General features: G+C 61.8%; 2 non-coding genes and 1 pseudogene across 2 annotated transcripts; all 3 read left to right on the top strand.

Moving 5' to 3' along the window:
- The first annotated feature begins 11,855 nt into the window (after nt 1-11,855).
- Nucleotides 11,856-13,670, top strand: LOC142790743 (small subunit ribosomal RNA). The gene has a single exon (XR_012889734.1). It is a non-coding gene; the product is annotated as a small subunit ribosomal RNA (ribosomal RNA).
- Nucleotides 13,671-15,389: 1,719 nt separating this feature from the next.
- On the top strand, nt 15,390-15,542 carry LOC142790785 (5.8S ribosomal RNA). Its single transcript, XR_012889764.1, has one exon. It is a non-coding gene; the product is annotated as a 5.8S ribosomal RNA (ribosomal RNA).
- Nucleotides 15,543-16,696: 1,154 nt separating this feature from the next.
- Nucleotides 16,697-20,000, top strand: part of LOC142790770 (large subunit ribosomal RNA) — a 6,042-nt pseudogene continuing 2,738 nt past the window's right edge.

Below are 20,000 nucleotides of genomic sequence, written 5' to 3'. Positions count from 1 at the left end.
GACGCAGTTCGGACTTAGCACTTTTCGGCTGTGCCTGGCTGGCGGCCCACTCACTCGATCGCCATGTCTGTTTGCCACAGTTTTCCCGGTGGTGCCGCACCCGGGCTCGCCCCGGCAGACGCGTTTTTTTTTTCTTTCGCCCCGGCTGACGCAGTTTTCGCGCCGCCCCGGCTGACGCGGTTTCGGGCCGCCCCGGCAGACGCAGTTCGGACTTGGCACTTTTCGGCTGTGCCTGGCTGGCGGCCCACTCACTCGATCGCCATGTCTGTTTGCCACAGTTTTCCCGGTGGTGCCGCACCCGGGCTCGCCCCGGCAGACGCGTTTTTTTTTTCTTTCGCCCCGGCTGACGCAGTTTTCGCGCCGCCCCGGCAGACGCGGTTTTCGCGCCGCCCCGGCAGACGCGGTTTTTTGCGCCGCCCCGGCTGACGCGGTTTTTTGCCGCCCCGGCTGACGCAGTTCGGACTTGGCACTTTTTGGCTGAGCCTGGCTGGCGGCCCACTCACTCGATCGCCATGTCTGTTTGCCACAGTTTTCCCGGTGGTGCCGCACCCGGGCTCGCCCCGGCTGACGCAGTTTTCGCGCCGCCCCGGCTGACGCGGTTTCGTGCCGCCCCGGCAGACGCGGTTTTTGCGCCGCCCCGGCTGACGCGGTTTTTGCCGCCCCGGCTGACGCGGTTTTTGCCGCCCCGGCTGACGCAGTTCGGACTTAGCACTTTTTGGCTGAGCCTGGCTGGTGGCCCACTCACTCGATCGCCATGTCTGTTAGCCACAGTTTTCCCGGTGGTGCCGCACCCGGGCTCGCCCCGGCTGACGCAGTTTTCGCGCCGCCCCGGCAGACGCGGTTTTCGCGCCGCCCCTGCTGACGCGGTTTTTGCCGCCCCGGCTGACGCAGTTCGGACTTAGCACTTTTTGGGCTGAGCCTGGCTGGCGGCCCACTCACTCGATCGCCATGTCTGTTTGCCACAGTCTTCCCGGTGGTGCCGCACCCGGGCTCGCCCCGGCAGACGCGTTTTTTTTTCTTTCGCCCCGGCAGACGTGGTTCCCCCCCCCCCCTTTTCGCTCGCCCCGGCTGACGAGGTTTTCGCGCCGCCCCGGCTGACGCAGTTTTCGCGCCGCCCCGGCTGACGCGGTTTCGTGCCGCCCCGGCTGACGCGGTTTTCGCGCCGCCCCGGCTGACGCGGTTTTTGCGTCGCCCCGGCTGACACGGTTCGGACTTTGCACTTTTCGGCTGTGCCTGGCTGGCGGCCCACTCACTCCATCGCCATGTCTGTTTGCCAGAGTTTTCCCGGTGGTGCCGCACCCGGGCTTGCCCCGGCAGACGCGTTTTTTTTTTCTTTCGCCCCGGCTGACGCAGTTTTCGCGCCGCCCCGGCTGACGCGGTTTCGTGCCGCCCCGGCAGACGCGGTTTTTTGCGCCGCCCCGGCTGACGCAGTTCGGACTTTGCACTTTTTGGCTGAGCCTGGCTGGCGGCCCACTCACTCGATCGCCATGTCTGTTTGCCACAGTTTTCCCGGTGGTGCCGCACCCGGGCTCGCCCCGGCAGACGCGTTTTTTTTTTCTTTCGCCCCGGCTGACGCAGTTTTCGCGCCGCCCCGGCTGACGCGGTTTCGTGCCGCCCCGGCAGACGCAGTTCGGACTTGGCACTTTTCGGCTGTGCCTGGCTGGCGGCCCACTCACTCGATCGCCATGTCTGTTTGCCACAGTTTTCCCGGTGGTGCCGCACCCGGGCTCGCCCCGGCAGACGCGTTTTTTTTTTCTTTCGCCCCGGCTGACGCAGTTTTCGCGCCGCCCCGGCAGACGCGGTTTTTTGCGCCGCCCCGGCTGACGCGGTTTTTTGCCGCCCCGGCTGACGCAGTTCGGACTTGGCACTTTTTGGCTGAGCCTGGCTGGCGGCCCACTCACTCGATCGCCATGTCTGTTTGCCACAGTTTTCCCGGTGGTGCCGCACCCGGGCTCGCCCCGGCTGACGCAGTTTTCGCGCCGCCCCGGCTGACGCGGTTTCGTGCCGCCCCGGCAGACGCGGTTTTTGCGCCGCCCCGGCTGACGCGGTTTTTGCCGCCCCGGCTGACGCGGTTTTTGCCGCCCCGGCTGACGCAGTTCGGACTTAGCACTTTTTGGCTGAGCCTGGCTGGTGGCCCACTCACTCGATCGCCATGTCTGTTAGCCACAGTTTTCCCGGTGGTGCCGCACCCGGGCTCGCCCCGGCTGACGCAGTTTTCGCGCCGCCCCGGCAGACGCGGTTTTCGCGCCGCCCCGGCTGACGCGGTTTTTGCCGCCCCGGCTGACGCAGTTCGGACTTAGCACTTTTTGGGCTGAGCCTGGCTGGCGGCCCACTCACTCGATCGCCATGTCTGTTTGCCACAGTCTTCCCGGTGGTGCCGCACCCGGGCTCGCCCCGGCAGACGCGTTTTTTTTTTCTTTCGCCCCGGCAGACGTGGTTCCCCCCCCCTTTTCGCTCGCCCCGGCTGACGAGGTTTTCGCGCCGCCCCGGCTGACGCAGTTTTCGCGCCGCCCCGGCTGACGCGGTTTCGCGCCGCCCCGGCAGACGCGGTTTTTTGCGCCGCCCCGGCTGACGCGGTTTTTTGCCGCCCCGGCTGACGCGGTTTTTGCCGCCCCGGCTGACGCAGTTCGGACTTAGCACTTTTTGGCTGAGCCTGGCTGGTGGCCCACTCACTCGATCGCCATGTCTGTTAGCCACAGTTTTCCCGGTGGTGCCGCACCCGGGCTCGCCCCGGCTGACGCAGTTTTCGCGCCGCCCCGGCAGACGCGGTTTTCGCGCCGCCCCGGCTGACGCGGTTTTTGCCGCCCCGGCTGACGCAGTTCGGACTTAGCACTTTTTGGGCTGAGCCTGGCTGGCGGCCCACTCACTCGATCGCCATGTCTGTTTGCCACAGTCTTCCCGGTGGTGCCGCACCCGGGCTCGCCCCGGCAGACGCGTTTTTTTTTCTTTCGCCCCGGCAGACGTGGTTCCCCCCCCCCCCTTTTCGCTCGCCCCGGCTGACGAGGTTTTCGCGCCGCCCCGGCTGACGCAGTTTTCGCGCCGCCCCGGCTGACGCGGTTTCGTGCCGCCCCGGCTGACGCGGTTTTCGCGCCGCCCCGGCTGACGCGGTTTTTGCGTCGCCCCGGCTGACACGGTTCGGACTTTGCACTTTTCGGCTGTGCCTGGCTGGCGGCCCACTCACTCGATCGCCATGTCTGTTTGCCACAGTTTTCCCGGTGGTGCCGCACCCGGGCTTGCCCCGGCAGACGCGTTTTTTTTTTTTCTTTCGCCCCGGCTGACGCAGTTTTCGCGCCGCCCCGGCTGACGCGGTTTCGTGCCGCCCCGGCAGACGCGGTTTTTTGCGCCGCCCCGGCTGACGCGGTTTTTGCCGCCCCGGCTGACGCAGTTCGGACTTTGCACTTTTTGGCTGAGCCTGGCTGGCGGCCCACTCACTCGATCGCCATGTCTGTTTGCCACAGTTTTCCCGGTGGTGCCGCACCCGGGCTCGCCCCGGCAGACGCGTTTTTTTTTTTTCTTTCGCCCCGGCTGACGCAGTTTTCGCGCCGCCCCGGCTGACGCGGTTTTTGCCGCCCCGGCTGACGCAGTTCGGACTTAGCACTTTTCGGCTGTGCCTGGCTGGCGGCCCACTCACTCGATCGCCATGTCTGTTTGCCACAGTTTTCCCGGTGGTGCTGCACCCGGGCTCGCCCCGGCTGACGCAGTTTTCGCGCCGCCCCGGCTGACGCGGTTTCGTGCCGCCCCGGCAGACGCGGTTTTCGCGCCGCCCCGGCTGACGCGGTTTCGTGCCGCCCCGGCAGACGCAGTTCGGACTTAGCACTTTTCGGCTGTGCCTGGCTGGCGGCCCACTCACTCGATCGCCATGTCTGTTTGCCACAGTTTTCCCGGTGGTGCTGCACCCGGGCTCGCCCCGGCTGACGCAGTTTTCGCGCCGCCCCGGCTGACGCGGTTTCGTGCCGCCCCGGCAGACGCGGTTTTCGCGCCGCCCCGGCTGACGCGGTTTCGTGCCGCCCCGGCAGACGCAGTTCGGACTTAGCACTTTTCGGCTGTGCCTGGCTGGCGGCCCACTCACTCGATCGCCATGTCTGTTTGCCACAGTTTTCCCGGTGGTGCTGCACCCGGGCTCGCCCCGGCTGACGCAGTTTTCGCGCCGCCCCGGCTGACGCGGTTTCGTGCCGCCCCGGCAGACGCGGTTTTCGCGCCGCCCCGGCTGACGCGGTTTCGTGCCGCCCCGGCAGACGCAGTTCGGACTTAGCACTTTTCGGCTGTGCCTGGCTGGCGGCCCACTCACTCGATCGCCATGTCTGTTTGCCACAGTTTTCCCGGTGGTGCCGCACCCGGGCTCGCCCCGGCAGACGCGTTTTTTTTTTCTTTCGCCCCGGCTGACGCAGTTTTCGCGCCGCCCCGGCTGACGCGGTTTCGGGCCGCCCCGGCAGACGCAGTTCGGACTTGGCACTTTTCGGCTGTGCCTGGCTGGCGGCCCACTCACTCGATCGCCATGTCTGTTTGCCACAGTTTTCCCGGTGGTGCCGCACCCGGGCTCGCCCCGGCAGACGCGTTTTTTTTTTTCTTTCGCCCCGGCTGACGCAGTTTTCGCGCCGCCCCGGCAGACGCGGTTTTCGCGCCGCCCCGGCAGACGCGGTTTTTTGCGCCGCCCCGGCTGACGCGGTTTTTTGCCGCCCCGGCTGACGCAGTTCGGACTTGGCACTTTTTGGCTGAGCCTGGCTGGCGGCCCACTCACTCGATCGCCATGTCTGTTTGCCACAGTTTTCCCGGTGGTGCCGCACCCGGGCTCGCCCCGGCTGACGCAGTTTTCGCGCCGCCCCGGCTGACGCGGTTTCGTGCCGCCCCGGCAGACGCGGTTTTTGCGCCGCCCCGGCTGACGCGGTTTTTGCCGCCCCGGCTGACGCGGTTTTTGCCGCCCCGGCTGACGCAGTTCGGACTTAGCACTTTTTGGCTGAGCCTGGCTGGTGGCCCACTCACTCGATCGCCATGTCTGTTAGCCACAGTTTTCCCGGTGGTGCCGCACCCGGGCTCGCCCCGGCTGACGCAGTTTTCGCGCCGCCCCGGCAGACGCGGTTTTCGCGCCGCCCCGGCTGACGCGGTTTTTGCCGCCCCGGCTGACGCAGTTCGGACTTAGCACTTTTTGGGCTGAGCCTGGCTGGCGGCCCACTCACTCGATCGCCATGTCTGTTTGCCACAGTCTTCCCGGTGGTGCCGCACCCGGGCTCGCCCCGGCAGACGCGTTTTTTTTTTCTTTCGCCCCGGCAGACGTGGTTCCCCCCCCCCCTTTTCGCTCGCCCCGGCTGACGAGGTTTTCGCGCCGCCCCGGCTGACGCAGTTTTCGCGCCGCCCCGGCTGACGCGGTTTCGTGCCGCCCCGGCTGACGCGGTTTTCGCGCCGCCCCGGCTGACGCGGTTTTTGCGTCGCCCCGGCTGACACGGTTCGGACTTTGCACTTTTCGGCTGTGCCTGGCTGGCGGCCCACTCACTCGATCGCCATGTCTGTTTGCCACAGTTTTCCCGGTGGTGCCGCACCCGGGCTTGCCCCGGCAGACGCGTTTTTTTTTTTCTTTCGCCCCGGCTGACGCAGTTTTCGCGCCGCCCCGGCTGACGCGGTTTCGTGCCGCCCCGGCAGACGCGGTTTTTTGCGCCGCCCCGGCTGACGCGGTTTTTGCCGCCCCGGCTGACGCAGTTCGGACTTTGCACTTTTTGGCTGAGCCTGGCTGGCGGCCCACTCACTCGATCGCCATGTCTGTTTGCCACAGTTTTCCCGGTGGTGCCGCACCCGGGCTCGCCCCGGCAGACGCGTTTTTTTTTTTCTTTCGCCCCGGCTGACGCAGTTTTCGCGCCGCCCCGGCTGACGCGGTTTCGTGCCGCCCCGGCAGACGCAGTTCGGACTTGGCACTTTTCGGCTGTGCCTGGCTGGCGGCCCACTCACTCGATCGCCATGTCTGTTTGCCACAGTTTTCCCGGTGGTGCCGCACCCGGGCTCGCCCCGGCAGACGCGTTTTTTTTTTCTTTCGCCCCGGCTGACGCAGTTTTCGCGCCGCCCCGGCAGACGCGGTTTTCGCGCCGCCCCGGCAGACGCGGTTTTTTGCGCCGCCCCGGCTGACGCGGTTTTTTGCCGCCCCGGCTGACGCAGTTCGGACTTGGCACTTTTTGGCTGAGCCTGGCTGGCGGCCCACTCACTCGATCGCCATGTCTGTTTGCCACAGTTTTCCCGGTGGTGCCGCACCCGGGCTCGCCCCGGCTGACGCAGTTTTCGCGCCGCCCCGGCTGACGCGGTTTCGTGCCGCCCCGGCAGACGCGGTTTTTGCGCCGCCCCGGCTGACGCGGTTTTTGCCGCCCCGGCTGACGCGGTTTTTGCCGCCCCGGCTGACGCAGTTCGGACTTAGCACTTTTTGGCTGAGCCTGGCTGGTGGCCCACTCACTCGATCGCCATGTCTGTTAGCCACAGTTTTCCCGGTGGTGCCGCACCCGGGCTCGCCCCGGCTGACGCAGTTTTCGCGCCGCCCCGGCAGACGCGGTTTTCGCGCCGCCCCGGCTGACGCGGTTTTTGCCGCCCCGGCTGACGCAGTTCGGACTTAGCACTTTTTGGGCTGAGCCTGCCTGGCGGCCCACTCACTCGATCGCCATGTCTGTTTGCCACAGTTTTCCCGGTGGTGCCGCACCCGGGCTTGCCCCGGCAGACGCGTTTTTTTTTTCTTTCGCCCCGGCTGACGCAGTTTTCGCGCCGCCCCGGCTGACGCGGTTTCGTGCCGCCCCGGCAGACGCGGTTTTTTGCGCCGCCCCGGCTGACGCGGTTTTTGCCGCCCCGGCTGACGCAGTTCGGACTTTGCACTTTTTGGCTGAGCCTGGCTGGCGGCCCACTCACTCGATCGCCATGTCTGTTTGCCACAGTTTTCCCGGTGGTGCCGCACCCGGGCTCGCCCCGGCAGACGCGTTTTTTTTTTCCTTCGCCCCGGCAGACGTGGTTCCCCCCCCCCCCTCCGTCTTTCTTTTTGTTTTTTTTTTCGCCGCGGCTGAAGTGGATTTTTCGGTGCCTCGACGCCCCGGTAGTCGCGGTTTTTCCGTTTCCGCACGGCCCCGGCTGACGCTGCTCGGTCACAGTCGCCTTTTGTGGTGATTGCAGACTTCTTGAGCGCGGGTGTTTTTTTTTTGTTGTTGTTGTTGTTTTATTACGCATTCGCTCCAGCAGACGCTGTTTAGACTTTTTGTTTCCTCTTTTATCCTGCGACGAGGTGACGAGGTTTATTCGGTGCCCCGCCGCCCCGGCTGAAGTGATTTTTCCTGTCCCGTGCCGCCCCGGCTGACGCGGTTGGGACTTCGCGTTTGTTCGGCCGCCACGGGTTTTGGCGCACTCGCTCGGTTGCTTGTTGTTGCCACTTGTTGCGAACCCAGGTTTCTTGAGCGAGCGCGGGCGTTTTTTTCTTCCTTTCTTTCTTTGTTCTATGTGTTAGCGAATCGGCCTTTAATATCACACGAGGACTCACAACCAACAATTTTCAGTTTGAAGTGTAAATAATCTGCAGGTGTTGACGTAACTGACTTGCCCCGTACCCTTGAGTACATCCATGAAGTTCTCGTAGTACTACTAAATCGCATTATTCCAAGTGGAGAAATTCCCATAAATTTGCAAACCTCTACACGAAAATCGGTGCGCGTGATAAAGTTGAAAATTATCGTCCGATATCAAATGTGCCTTCTATAACACAAATTCTAGGAAAAAAAAAAAAACACTTGTTCGCCGTTTTCTGCGCCGTGACTGGCAGCACTCCGGCGAAGCGAAACGGGGTCGATTCGAGCACGATATCGGCGTCTTTCGACGTGCTCGCCGGCGACCGTCGCACGAGTACGTCGCACGAGCGCGTCTGCCGGGGCGCCGTTTGCGAAGCCGACGCAAAAGTGGGAACCGCCGCTCGGATGATCGCCGCTTTCGGCAGAGTGAGTGTTGGCACTCCGGGGAAGCGAAACAGCGTGAATGCGCCCACGAAATCGGCGTATTTTGAAGTGACCGCCGGCGACCGTCGCACGAGTACGGTAAACCGCGTCAGCCGGGGCGTAGTTCGGGACGCCGACGAAAAAGTGGGAAGCGCAACTCGGATCTTCGCCGTTTTTGCAGGAGTGAGTGGCGGCCCTCCTGCGAGACCAAGAAGCATCGATTCGTGCACGAATTCGGCGCCTTTCGACGTGATCGCCGGCGACCGTCGCTCGAGTAGGGCAAACCGCGTCTGCCGGGGCGGGCTTCGGGACGCCGATGCGAAAGTGGGAAACGCTGCTCGGATGTTCGCCGTTTTTGGCCGAGTGAGTGCTGGCACTCGGGCGAAGCCAAACGGGGCCGATTACGGCACGATATCGGCGTCTTTCGACGTGCCCGCCGGCGACCGTCGCACGAGTACGGTAAACCGCGTCAGCCCGGGCGGAGTTCGGGACGCCGATGCGAAAGTGGAGAACGCCGCTCGGATCTTCGCCGTTTTTGGAGGAGTGAGTGGCGGCACTCCGGAGAAGCCAAGGAGCGCCAATTAGCGCACGATATCGGCGTCTTTCGACGCGCTCGCCGGCGACCGTCGCACGAGTAGGGCAAACCGCGTCTGCCGGGGCGGGGTTTACGACGCCGACGCAAAAGTGGGAACCGCCGCTCGGATGTTGGCCGTTTTTGGCAGAGTGAGTGCTGGCACTCCGGCGACGCGAAAGAGCGCGAATGCGCCCACGAAAGTGGCGTATTTGGACGTGCTTGACGGCGACCGCTGCAGGAGTACGAAAAACCACGTCAGCCGGGGCGAGCGACCCACGGCGGTCTGGGTGCTTATCGCTGCTATTATAGGGGCACCCCGGCAGACGCAGAAAAAAAAAAATTTTTTTTTCGACCTTCTTTTTTGCTGGTCGAGCTCGGGTAACCCAGGTCGCAATGGGAGCCGCGCACGAAAGCGGCGTCGCGAGACGCGTTCGCGGTCGCTAGTCGCACGAGCTCGGCAACCGCGTCAGCCGGCGCGGAGTTCGGGATGCCGACGGCTAAGTGGGTACCGCTGCTCGGATGTTCGCCGTTTTTGGCCGAGTGAGTGCTGGCACTCCGGTGAAGCCAAGGAGCGCCAATTCGTGCACGATATCGGCGTCTTTCGACGTGCCCGCCGGCCACCGCCGCACGAGTACGGCAAACCGCGTCTGCCGGGGCGGGGTTTGCGACGCGTACGCAATAGTGGGAACCGTCGCTCGGATGTTCGTCGTCTTTGGCCGAGCGAGTGCTGGCACTCCGGCGAAGCGAAACGGGGCCGATTCGGGCACGATATCGGCGTATTTCGACGTGCTCGCCGGCGACCGTCGCACGAGTACGGCAAAGCGCGTCTGCCGGGGCGAGGTTTGCGACGCCGACGAAAAAGTGGGAAGCGCCGCTCGGATCTTCGCCGTTTTTGCAGGAGTGAGTGGCGGCCCTCCTGCGAGACCAAGAAGCATCGACTCGCGCACGATATCGGTGTCTTTCGACGTGCCCGCCGGCCACCGCCGCACGAGTACGGCAAACCGCGTATGCCGGGGCGGGGTTGGCGACGCCGACGCAAAAGTGGGAACCGCCACTAGGATGTTCGCCGTTTTTGGCAGAGTGAGTGCTGGCACTCCGGCGAAGCGAAAGAGCGCGAATGCGCCCACGAAAGTGGCGTGTTTGGACGTGCTTGACGACGACCACCGCAGGAAAACGAAAAACCACGTCAGCCGGGGCGAGCGACCCATGGCGGTCTGGGTGCTTATCGCTGCTATTATAGGGGCACCCCGGCAGACGCAAAAAAAAAAAAATTTTTTTTTCGACATTCTTTTTTGCTCGTCGACCTCGGGTGACCCAGGTCGCAGTGGGAGCCGCGCACGAAAGCGGCGTCGCGAGACGGCTTCGCGGTCGCTAGTCGCACGAGCTCGGCAACCGCGTCTGCCGGGGCGGAGTTCGGGACGCCGACGGCTAAGTGGGAACCGCCGCTCGGATGTTCGCCGTTTGTGGCCAAGTGAGTGCTGGCACTCCGGCGAAGCCAAACGGGGCCGATTCCGGCACGATATCGGCGTCTTTCTACGTGCTCGCCGGCGACCGTCGCACGAGTACGGCAAAGTGCGTCTGCCGGGGCGGGGTTTGCGACGCGTACGCAATAGTGAGAACCGTCGCTCGGATGTTCGTCGTCTTTCGCCGAGCCAGTGCTGGCACTCCGGCGAAGCCGAACGGAGCCGATTCGGGCACGATATCGGCGTCTTTCCACGTGCTCGCCGGCGACCGTCGCACGAGTACGGTAAACCGCGTCAGCCGGGGCGGAGTTCGGGACGCCGATGCGAAAGTGGGAAGCGCCGCTCGGATCTTCGCCGTTTTTGGAGGAGTCAGTGGCGGCACTCCGGTGAAGCCAAGGTGCGCCAATTCGCGCACGATATCGGCGTCTTTCGACGTGCCCGCCGGCCACCGTCGCACGAGTACGGCAAACCTCGTCTGCCGGGGCGGGGTTTGCGACGCCGACGCAAAAGTGGGAACCGCCGCTCGGATGTTCGCCGTTTTTGGCAGAGTGAGTGCTGGCACTCCGGCGAAGCGAAAGAGCATGAATGCGCCCACGAAAGTAGCGTATTTGGACGTGCTTGACGGCGACCGCCGCAGGAGTACGAAAAACCACGTCAGCCGGGGCGAGCGACCCACGGCGGTCTGGGTGCTTATCGCTGCTATTATAGGGGCACCCCGGCAGACGCAGAAAGAAAAAAAAAAATGGGGACATGGCGTGCGTCACCGTGCGGCTTCGCAGCGTTGCCGAAGTCGCCGAGCCCTTCGACTGAGCCGAACGGCGGACAGGGAACGTTGGTCGGCCGTTCTAACCTGTCGGTGCCACGCCGAGACGTCGTTAAGGAAAACCGCGTCGTGGGCCTCTACGACGCCGTCGATTCGTTGTACGTTTGGTGTCCAGCGTGTCGGCGGCGAGTAGCGGACACGTCGTTCACGACTTCGGTCTTTCGCAGTCGACGCGAACTTGCGGAGAGTCGTGGTGCCTCACGTTTTCGGCAGAAACCGCGGCGGAATTTTCCCGTGCGTGCGCGCACGACCTCGGTGCTGTGCCGTCAGCGTAGTGTTGCACAAACTCGTGGCCTACCCAAGGTGCGGTACGTTTGCGGCCGTATCCTCGGTGGCAATTTCGTGAGTAGGGTCGCAAATTCTACGACCTCGGCGGGTTTGAGAGCGACGTAGACTTGTGGCACGCTCAACGTGCCACACGTTTCGGGGCACACCCGCGGTGAAATTTTCTCGAGTACGCTCGTATTAGTGCCCAAGGAGGTCTGGGTACTTATCGCTGCTATTATGTGGGGGTTCTCGTGAGCGGCGTACGCGAAAGCGACCGGGTGTCTGATATGCGGCGGGCTACGGCCTCGTCAAGCGTGTCCTCGGGTCTGCTCCAGGGGAATCCACGGCAGTCGTCTGCAGCCTCATCCGCTTGATGCGTTAGGGGCTGGTTGTCGGACGGTGCCGTTTTACCACGATATCGAGGTGTGTTCCGTGTCGTCCTCGGGCGATTCAGATGCGAAAGCGCCGAAGACGCGGGCGTGACCCGTCGTCTGGCGGCTTTGCGGTCTCGGCTCCGTTGCTAGTTCCGGCCGGTCCACCGACAGTGCAGCGGGCTTGGGCAACCCGCACGGCGCGACCGAGTCGATGCAACGAAAAAGAGCGAGCATGAACGTGCTTCTTGCCGCACGGCTCCCACTCGTCTTTCGGGAAGGTTGTGCCGTAGCGAGCTCGAACGCCGTCATCTCGGAGTGCAAAATAAGCGTGTTGGGGCGCCTGAAGGTGGCCTCCGCCGCACACAGACTGCGTCCGGCCCGCCGAAGGCGAGGACGGACGCGCAGTCGAACGATTACCTGGTTGATCCTGCCAGTAATCATATGCTTGTCTCAAAGATTAAGCCATGCATGTCTAAGTACATGCCGAAATAAGGCGAAACCGCGAATGGCTCATTAAATCAGTTATGGTTCCTTAGATCGTTTCTTCCTACTTGGATAACTGTGGCAATTCTAGAGCTAATACATGCAGTGAGCCTGGAGCCCTTTGGGTAACGGGTGCTTTTATTAGACCAAGATCGATCGGGTTTCGGCCCGTATTGTGTGGTGACTCTGGATAACTTTGTGCTGATCGCATGGCCACGAGCCGGCGACGTTTCTTTCAAGTGTCTGCCTTATCAACTTTCGATGGTAGGTTACTTGCTTACCATGGTTGTTACGGGTAACGGAGAATCAGGGTTCGATTCCGGAGAGGGAGCCTGAGAAACGGCTACCACATCCAAGGAAGGCAGCAGGCGCGCAAATTACCCACTCCCGGCACGGGGAGGTAGTGACGAAAAATAACAATACGGGACTCTTTTGAGGCCCCGTAATTGAAATGAGTACACTCTAAATCCTTTAACGAGGATCAATTGGAGGGCAAGTCTGGTGCCAGCAGCCGCGGTAATTCCAGCTCCAATAGCGTATACTAAAGCTGCTGCGGTTAAAAAGCTCGTAGTTGGATCTCAGTTCCAGACGAGTAGTGCATCTACCCGATGCGACGGCTCGGACTGAACATCATGCCGGTTCTTTCTTGGTGCACTTCATTGTGTGCCTCGAGATGGCCGGTGCTTTTACTTTGAAAAAATTAGAGTGCTCAACGCAGGCGAGTCGCCTGAATAAACTTGCATGGAATAATAGAACAAGACCTCGTTTCTGTTCTGTTGGTTTTTGGAATACGAGGTAATGATTAAGAGGGACGGACGGGGGCATTCGTATTGCGGCGCTAGAGGTGAAATTCTTGGACCGTCGCAAGACGAACTACTGCGAAAGCATTTGCCAAGAATGTTTTCATTGATCAAGAACGAAAGTCAGAGGTTCGAAGGCGATCAGATACCGCCCTAGTTCTGACCATAAACGATGCCAACCAGCGATCCGCCTGAGTTACTCAAATGACTCGGCGGGCAGCTTCCGGGAAACCAAAGTATTTGGGTTCCGGGGGAAGTATGGTTGCAAAGCTGAAACTTAAAGGAATTGACGGAAGGGCACCACCAGGAGTGGAGCCTGCGGCTTAATTTGACTCAACACGGGAAAACTTACCCGGCCCGGACACTGGGAGGATTGACAGATTGAGAGCTCTTTCTTGATTCGGTGGATGGTGGTGCATGGCCGTTCTTAGTTGACGGAGCGATTTGTCTGGTTAATTCCGATAACGAACGAGACTCTAGCCTATTAAATAGGTGCGGGGTTCCCAGCACCTTACAACCTTCTTAGAGGGACAAGCGGCTCCTAGCCGCACGAAACAGAGCAATAACAGGTCTGTGATGCCCTTAGATGTCCGGGGCCGCACGCGCGCTACACTGAAGGAAGCAGCGTGTCTTTATCCCTGTCTGAAAAGACTGGGTAACCCGTGGAACTTCTTTCGTGATTGGGATAGGGGCTTGCAATTGTTCCCCTTGAACGAGGAATTCCCAGTAAGCGCGAGTCATAAGCTCGCGTTGATTACGTCCCTGCCCTTTGTACACACCGCCCGTCGCTACTACCGATTGAATGATTTAGTGAGGTCTTCGGACCGATGTCCGGCGTGGCCTTTCGGTTGCGCCGGTCTGTTGGAAAGATGACCAAACTTGATCATTTAGAGGAAGTAAAAGTCGTAACAAGGTTTCCGTAGGTGAACCTGCGGAAGGATCATTAACGGATTGTGAAGGGTGAGCGCCTCGGCTGCGTCTGCGCCCGACACTTTCTGCCGCTGACCCCGTTTGGACGCGGGGTCGGCTTTTCCCCACGGGGCTGCCTGAATGTGGAGCGGCACCCCGTGACAAATTGTTGCGCCCAGCGGACGCCAACACCGCGACCTTGGACGGTCGGCCAGGTGGCGGACGCGGGTACAAACGGCGCAACGCACTCATAGGTCGGCTTTCGACCCGCCACTGCACCGTGGCTCGAAGCGCTCGAAATGCGCGACCCGACCGCTGCGGGACCGCCTAGTACTGTAAACAGGAGCGGCGGAGCGCGAACGGCGAGTCGTGGTTACGTCGGTAGAAGGCGAGGCTGCGCGTTCCCGAAACGCCAGCCGAGTGCCCTCCCGACCGTTCGAGCGTGCAAGAACGAGACCCGACAATCGCGCGGCGACTGCCAAGTACGAGAGGAACGGCACAAGCGTCGGCGGTCGGTCAAGGAACTGGCGATGTGACGGGTCCGCTGTGCACCAGTGCATACCGTCCCGCCGTCCGCGGCAAGCGCCTCCGCGTCCTCGGGTGACGGAGGCTGCCGGTCGGTTCTTGCAGGCGAGGGATCTCGCTGGCACCGGTTCGCGTTGACGCGCGGCCGGTCATGGCACGGCGATGCGACGGCCGAGGTGCGCAGTACTCGATGGAGGAACCGCACGCTCCGATGACCGTCCCGCCCTCCGCGGCGTATGCGTACCGACCGTAATGGTTGCAGCAGCGCCGGCCGGCTTTTGAATTCGCCACACGAAACACGGTGCGAGATCGCGGTTAGGGGAGCGTCGACGTTGCCAGGCGTTTTGCTTGCTGCCGAGGGAAAGGCGGCACGGCCACGTCGCGCTCGTCGCGATTAGCGGGTCTGCGCGCTTTGGGAAGGTGCCGCAACGACTTGCCGAAAGAGGAAGCACGGAAGAACGAGGGACTTGGACGTCCCGACAATTGAACGCACTTGCGGCCAGGCCCTTGCTGGCTTCGTTCTTCCGCCTCGAGTAGGCTCGTACGCGGCTCCGGCGCCGAAAGTGGTCCTTGGCACCGACTTCGGTGGACGTGGGAAGTGCCGCGCAAGTACGGCGCGCCTGGCTCCACCTGTTGGCTAAAGTAAGCAGCCGGATCGGCATTTTGGTGTGCGGTGGCAAACCGTGGATGCGAAAAAAGCTTGTGCGATTTCGTGGAACAAAAAGCGGGGGTCCCCCTTTTTATGCGGAGGAGACCGACCCGCCCGCCGTGGTGAACCGCGACGCCACGGTAAAAACGGGAGAGGCTTGTCGATGGGACCGTGCATCCCGCGCTCCACGGAGGCCGGGAGGCGGCCGCCCGAGGAAATGTGTAGCCGTCGAGGCCCGCATCTGCGTGCACTCTTATCCAAATGGGTGTACCGCAGGCATTTTCTGGTTAGGCGGGCCAATGAGAGCGAGCACACAACGATACCTACGGGTCCGGCTTGGAGAACCGGCTTCGACGCCTCCCGAGTATTTATAGAGGGGTGGACCACGAAAGCACTCGCAAGTAGCGGAAGCGAAACGCCGTCCGAAACACACCGTTTGCTCGATTTGCGGCAGCCGAAAAAGGCGCGGCAGAGTTTTGGAGTCCAAGCGTGCGCTGAAAAGCGCCCTTCTTGGCCACTGTTTGGCCGAGTGCCAGAAACGTTTGGTTTTGACTGTACGGAATTGAACAAACACTTTTTCACGACTCTAAGCGGTGGATCACTCGGTTCTCGGGTCGATGAAGAACGCAGCCAGCTGCGAGACTTGGTGTGAATTGCAGGACACACTGAGCACTGATTCTTTGAACGCACATTGCGGCCTTGGGTCTTCCCTTGGCTTCGTCTGTCTGAGGGTCGGATCACATATCAAGAGAGCCTTCGGCGCACAAGGGAACGTGAGCCGTCGACTCGTTTTGACCGCGTCGGCAACACGGACAGCACGCTGAACACCTCACAGCGAGCGCCAACAGCGGCCACTCAAGGGCGAGACGGTGGCGACCGTCGTGCCAGAGCCCAACCGAAACGGGGGCGACCGACTGCATTGAGGATGTGGCACCTCGTTGAGACCGCCGCAGGACTTCGAGTCGGAAGGAAGCCTGCAGGGAAAGTGCGGTCGAGGTTGCGTACTCCTCTCTGCGACCGGGCGCGCAAGAGCTGCGAGAGCCACGGACGCGCAACTTTAACGCACGGTAAACACGAGGAGCGAAAGCCGGCCAGCAAAGCTTCTCCAGCCGTGCGCAAAGTGCGCGAGATCGCAGCCTTGCGTTGCGCTTGTTGCCCTCGAAGTAAGCAGGGTGTCCCGTAGACCGGGCGCTCGAACACGCTGCGGGGCCGTGCCTCCTCCAGGCTTTGCCGCGCGAACAGGGAACGTTCGCGCGCAAAGCGCAGGGAGGTGAGGAGGCTGCGCCCGACGTTTGCGGTTCGCTGCGTACGCGGTTGATGCGGAGAGCACGGCGCGACGACTTGCCGCGAAACGGAAAAAGTCTCCCGCACGAGTTGGCGAAACGTTGGCGAAGCTTAAGGCGTTCTCGTCGTAGTCCGCCGTCGGTCTAAGTGCTTCGCAGTTCCCGTCCCGTTCAAAAAACTGGGCCACTCCAGTTGGGGCGGGGGCGACGCTACACGAGACGATGCCTCTCGCCAGGCTGCGTGGCTGCCCTTGCGGCGGCGGCGACTGGCCTCGGCGGTGTTTGGGCTTTCGACACGGTCGTTTATCACGCAACTGCTCGGACGACGCACGCGCGCAGCGGAATGCCGCTTGCCAGCCTTGTGAAGATGTGACCCTGTACAGGGTTGCGGGCGCACTTGGTAGGGCGTCGTACTCGGTTCGCGATGGGTTTACGAACGTGTCCCGTCACTTCCACGTCACACCGGTTGTGCGCCGCACGCGTGCAGCGGGGAAGCCGATTGCCAGCCTTGTGAAGAAGTGGCCCTGTACAGGGTTGCGGGCGCACTTGGTAGGGCGAGCGCACGCGGTCGTGCAGGAAGTTGATGGAAGCGAATGTATCCGCTGTCGACCTCAGATCAGGCGAGACAACCCGCTGAATTTAAGCATATCACTAAGCGGAGGAAAAGAAACCAACAGGGATTCCCCGAGTAGCTGCGAGCGAAACGGGACCGAGCCCAGCACCGAATCCCCCGTCCTTGCAGGCGGTCGGGAAATGTGGTGTATGGGAGGCGACGTTCTCGGGTGTTTGCGACGGTGCAAGTCCCCCTGACAGGGGCTTGTCCCAGAGTGGGTGCCAGGCCCGTCTCCGCCGTTGCGCGCCCGGGATGGAGCCTCCCGTGAGTCGGGTTGCTTGAGAGTGCAGCCCTAAGTGGGTGGTAAACTCCATCTAAGGCTAAATACGACCGAGAGACCGATAGTTCACAAGTACCGTGAGGGAAAGTTGAAAAGAACTTTGAAAAGAGAGTTCAAGAGTACGTGAAACCGCTTAGAGTAAAACGGGTGGGCCCTCGAAGCTCGAAAGCGGTGGGATTCAGTCTCCGGACGATCGCGGAGCCGGCGGCGTCAGGTAAACGGTCCCCTTCGGGGGACTGTTCCGGCTGCTGGCACGCAGACGCGGTCTCCGGGGTGCGCACTTCCCACCGCCGGTAGGACGCCGCGACGGACGCGGGTCAAAGGGAACAAGCACGACTTTGAGTCCGGCAGTGGAGGTGACCTGCCCGTCTCTTCGGAGACGGCACGCGGGAGTTATACCACGCCGTGCACGAAAAGTTCGTCACCCCGTCCAGGCCCCATGGGCTTCTCCCGGTTGTCGGGAGGCCCGAACGATGACGCCCTCCGGAAACGGAGCGGAGAACCCGCTGGGCAAGCTTGTCGTCTCCTGCTGTCCGGGTTGGTCCCGCGGCGGCGGGTTGGCCGGCGAGAAGCCTCTGCGAGCGGGGCTATTCTCCCGCGGAGGCGCTATCGTGGTTTGCGGCGAGTAGGTCGGTAACCCACCCAACCCGTCTTGAAACACGGACCAAGGAGTCTAACATGTGCGCGAGTCAATGGGTCTCCCGAAACCCAATGGCGCAATGAAACGTGAAGGCCCCTAGCGGGCTGCGTTGCGATCCCGGACCGCACAGGGGTCCGATAAAGGGCGCAGCAACGGCCCGTCCCAGGCGCTCACACGTCGCCGGGGCGGAGCGAGAGCGCACACGTTGGCACCCGAAAGATGGTGAACTATGCCCGGGCAGGACGAGGCCAGAGGAAACTCTGGTGGAGGTCCGAAGCGATTCTGACGTGCAAATCGATCGTCCGATCCGGGTATAGGGGCGAAAGACCAATCGAACCATCTAGTAGCTGGTTCCCTCCGAAGTTTCCCTCAGGATAGCTGGCGCTCGATGGGAGAGCAGTCACACCTGGTAAAGCGAATGATTAGAGGCATTGGGGTCGAAACGTCCTCAACCTATTCTCAAACTTTCAATGGGTGTACGGGAGGCCTTCTGGGTTGAGGCCTCCCGCTGCGATGAGAGTGCCAAGTGGGCCACTTTTGGTAAGCAGAACTGGCGCTGTGGGATGAACCAAACGCCGGGGTAAGGCGCCCGAGTCGGGACGCTCATGAGAACCCATGAAGGGTGTTGGTTGCTTAAGACAGCAGGACGGTGGCCATGGAAGTCGGAATCCGCTAAGGAGTGTGTAACAACTCACCTGCCGAAGCAACTAGCCCCGAAAATGGATGGCGCTCTAGCGTCGCGCCTATCCCCGGCCGTCGCTGGCAGAAAAGCACGAAATGTGGGGGTGCTAAGCCGCGACGAGTAGGAGGGCCGCAGCGGTGTGCGTTGAAGGTGTCGGGCGTGAGCCCGCCTGGAGCCGCCGCTGGTGCAGATCTTGGTGGTAGTAGCAAATACTCAAGTGAGAACCTTGAGGACTGAAGTGGAGAAGGGTTCCATGTGAACAGCAGTTGAACATGGGTCAGTCGGTCCTTAGGGAAAGGAGAAATCCTTTCAGAAGCGGGCGCGTTTGTGCAGCTCAGTCTGTGATACGGAGACGCCCCGCTGCAACCAAAAGGGAATCGGGTTAACAGTCCCGAACCCGGCTACGGAGATCGGCTCTTCGGAGCCCAGTGCGGCAACGCAAACCAGCTCGGAGACGCCGATGGGAGCCCCGGGAAGAGTTTTCTTTTCTCTGTAAGGAGATCGAGTCCCTGGAATGGGTTCACCCCGAGATAGGGACGGTGGCTCCGTAGAGCAGTGCGGCTCTTGCGCTGTCCGGTGCGCTCCTGTCGGCCCTTGAAAATCCGAGTGAGGGAGTGTGATTTTCGTGCCGGACCGTACCCACATCCGCAGCAGGTCTCCAAGGTGAACAGCCTCTAGTCGATAGACCAATGTAGGTAAGGGAAGTCGGCAAAACGGATCCGTAACCTTGGGAAAAGGATTGGCTCTGAGGGCTGAGCCGGTCGGGCTGGGGTCCAGAAGCAGGAACGGCACTGCACCGGGACTGGGCGAGGCTCGCCGCCGTAAAAAGCGGTGCGGCCGAGCCCGGACCAGCGTCGGGACCTTCCTGTGGAAAGCCACAGCTGTGCATTTTCCGTGGGCTTCGCGCCTGAGGTTCTTGCTTCGGCCGGCAGAAAACAGCCAACTCAGAACTGGCACGGACCGGGGGAATCCGACTGTCTAATTAAAACAAAGCATTGCGAGGGCCGTTGATCGGTGCTGACGCAATGTGATTTCTGCCCAGTGCTCTGAATGTCAAAGTGAAGAAATTCAAAAAAGCGCGGGTAAACGGCGGGAGTAACTATGACTCTCTTGTGGACCTGCAGCAGAGGGCATTTTTGCCAGTGGATGGGTGTGCTGGACCTGCAGCAGAGGGCATTTTTGCCAGTGGATGGGTGTGCTGAAAACATTCTTCTCCTTGCGACAATCATTGATGAAGCGCGCAAGTCACTGCGACCCTTGTCTCTGGCCTCGCTTGACATTGCGAAGGCTTTCGATAGGGTTGTTTTACCGGCAATCTTGAGAGCCTTACGCAGAAAAGGGATCTCTGAAGACTTTATCTCGTACATTGAAGACTTTTACCAAAATGCGGTAACAGTGCTGACATTCGGAGGCAAATCGCTGGTCGTCCATCCTACAGTGGGGGTAAGGCAGGGTGATCCCCTTTCACCGCTCCTGTTCAACTTAGTCATTGACGAGTTCTTGGCTGAGCTTGACCCCCAGTTGGCCTTTACCAGTGAGGGGATGAAGGTATCGGCCATGGCATTTGCGGACGATATTATCCTGACCACAGCTACCCACTGGGGCCTCAAGCAGCAAATTGATCGTCTGAATTCATTTCTCGGTGCCAGAGGACTTAAGATTAACGCGGCAAAGTCAACGACCCTAGTCATCGAG

Source organism: Rhipicephalus microplus, unplaced genomic scaffold (assembly GCF_043290135.1).
Source record: "Rhipicephalus microplus isolate Deutch F79 unplaced genomic scaffold, USDA_Rmic scaffold_124, whole genome shotgun sequence".
Taxonomy (NCBI): Eukaryota; Metazoa; Arthropoda; class Arachnida; order Ixodida; family Ixodidae; genus Rhipicephalus; species Rhipicephalus microplus.
This window is presented reverse-complemented; position numbering and strand designations above follow the sequence as displayed.